We start from the raw sequence: 2,961 nt of genomic DNA, 5'->3' as shown, positions 1-2,961 counted from the left end.
CCCTTTTTCTTTATGGTTCTTGGACACCTTATAACATTCTTCCATACATATATATCTTTCTCATAAATTATAAATAATTAGGCATTTTTATATATTTTATTTACATTTTCATAAATAACTTTTTACAAAGCATGGGGGACATTCTCACATACATATAATTTTCATGTACGCATTCTGAAAATTTACGCATAAACCGTACACACTCCTTTTTGTAACAATTTCTATAACTCATTCGCTGAACTCTCATCCCGGATATTCATTCTTACACCGAATTTCCTGTTATAACACAACATTCATGATTTTTATTCAATTTATTTTTATTTTTTAGGTTTATTAGTAGTGATGAGCGAGTACTAAAAAGCTCGGGTGCTCGAAGCTCGGGCCGAGCCTCCCAAGATACTCGTGTACTCGGCCCGAGCACCGAGCCCAATGTTATCCTATGGGAGACCCGAGTATTTTTGTGAAATGACCACCGGCAGCATGTAGAAACCCTAAAAATGGCACAAAAGTCTCCGAAGAGTGCTCAAATGACATGGCAACAGCATGGGGAAGACCCCTTGAAGCATTTATCACTCAAAAGTCACAGCTGTGAATAATTTTGTCCGCGTTTTACGCCATTTTTACGGACTCACCAGAAAACCTTCCAAAATGACACCAAAATGATTTTTCATAGCGGAAATGTTAAGGGCACATACCCAATAGTGAGATAGAGCTAATGTATGTTACTTTTTGAGATCAATACATGAAAGATTTTACGTAAAACATTGTGTGGCACTCCGATGTCCCTGAGAAGAGACGTACATAAAGGCCTCTGAGTCTAATGTGCCCATTTTGAGGAACTGAGTCTTTGTAGTATTTTCCTTTGCCAGGGCAGTCCAAAATTGTGAGGTTCACCAATGCCCCTGCATACAGACGTGCATGATGGCCTGTAAACCTGAAGTGCCCATTGTAAGGAAGTGGGTCTATTGTAGTATAGCCCTTAGGCAGGGCAGCCAAAAATTGGGAGGCTCCACGTTGTCCCTGGATAGAGACGTGCATGAGGGCCTCAAAACATTAAGTGTCCAGTGTCAGGAAGTGGGTGTATTATAGTATAGCCCTTAGGCAGGGCAGCCAAAAATTGGGAGGCTCCACGTTGTCCCTGGATAGAGACGTGCATGAGGGCCTGTAAACCTGAAGTGCCCATTGGAAGGAAGTGGGTCTTTTGTAGTATAGCCCTTTGGCAGGGCAGCCAAAAATTGGGAGGCTCCACGTTGTCCCTGGATAGAGACGTGCATGAGGGCCTGTAAACCTGAAGTGCCCATTGGAAGGAAGTGGGTCTTTTGTAGTATAGCCCTTTGGCAGGGCAGCCAATAATTGGGAGGCTCCACGTTGTCCCTGGATAGAGACATGCATGAGGGCCTCAAAACATTAAGTGTCCATTGTCAGGAAGTGGGTGTATTATAGTATAGCCCTTAGGCAGGGCAGCCAAAAATTGGGAGGCTCCACGTTGTCCCTGGATAGAGACGTGCATGAGGGCCTGTAAACCTGAAGTGCCCATTGGAAGGAAGTGGGTCTTTTGTAGTATAGCCCTTTGGCAGGGCAGCCAAAAATTGGGAGGCTCCACGTTGTCCCTGGATAGAGACGTGCATGAGGGCCTCAAAACATTAAGTGTCCATTGTCAGGAAGTGGGTGTATTATAGTATAGCCCTTTGGCAGGGCAGCCAAAAATTGGGAGGCTCCACGTTGTCCCTGGATAGAGACGTGCATGAGGGCCTCAAAACATTAAGTGTCCATTGTCAGGAAGTGGGTGTATTATAGTATAGCCCTTAGGCAGGGCAGCCAAAAATTGGGAGGCTCCACGTTGTCCCTGGATAGAGACGTGCATGAGGGCCTCAAAACATTAAGTGTCCATTGTCAGGAAGTGGGTCTTTTGTAGTATAGCCCTTTGGCAGGGCAGCCAAAAATTGGGAGGCTCCACGTTGTCCCTGGATAGAGACGTGCATGAGGGCCTCAAAACATTAAGTGTCCATTGTCAGGAAGTGGGTGTATTATAGTATAGCCCTTAGGCAGGGCAGCCAAAAATTGGGAGGCTCCACGTTGTCCCTGGATAGAGACGTGCATGAGGGCCTCAAAACATTAAGTGTCCATTGTCAGGAAGTGGGTCTTTTGTAGTATAGCCCTTTGGCAGGGCAGCCAAAAATTGGGAGGCTCCACGTTGTCCCTGGATAGAGACGTGCATGAGGGCCTCAAAACATTAAGTGTCCATTGTCAGGAAGTGGGTGTATTATAGTATAGCCCTTTGGCAGGGCAGCCAAAAATTGGGAGGCTCCACGTTGTCCCTGCATAGAGACGTGCATGAGGGCCTCAAAACATTGTTCCCATTGCAAAGGAGCGGGTCTCCTGTCGTTGTAATGTCCATTCTGCAAAGAATGGGCGAAAAAATTTACCACTGGGGGTATACCTGAAACAAAGGCCTAACTCTTGTAACGGTCATCATGGTGGCGCATGAGGAGAAGGAGGAGCAGTCCAGCGATTATCCAAAGTCCAGAAGTGTGTACCCATGGGTGACTGGAGGTACATGGCAAATTCCCGTTACAAACTTTAAATTCCGCTCTCATTTGCTGGTGGTGTGGTGAAGTCTGGCCCAATCCAACCCTTGTTCATCTTGATCAGAGTCAGCCTGTCAGCATTTTCAGTTGACAGGCGGGTGCGTTTATCTGTAATGATTCCACCTGCGGCACTAAAAACACGCTCTGACAAAACGCTAGCGGCAGGGCAGGCCAGGACTTCCAAGGCGTAGAGAGCCAATTCATGCCACGTGTCCACCTTGGATACCCAATAATTGTAAGGCACAGAGGAATGTCGGAGTACAGTTGTTCGATCTGCAAGGTACTCCTTGAGCATCTGGGCAAACTTAGGATTTCTTGTGGCACTACCCCGCACCTCAGGGGCTGTGGTACGTGAGGGGCTGAGAAAACTGTC

Source organism: Anomaloglossus baeobatrachus, unplaced genomic scaffold (assembly GCF_048569485.1).
Source record: "Anomaloglossus baeobatrachus isolate aAnoBae1 unplaced genomic scaffold, aAnoBae1.hap1 Scaffold_223, whole genome shotgun sequence".
NCBI classification, from domain to species: domain Eukaryota; kingdom Metazoa; phylum Chordata; class Amphibia; order Anura; family Aromobatidae; genus Anomaloglossus; species Anomaloglossus baeobatrachus.
This window is presented reverse-complemented; position numbering follows the sequence as displayed.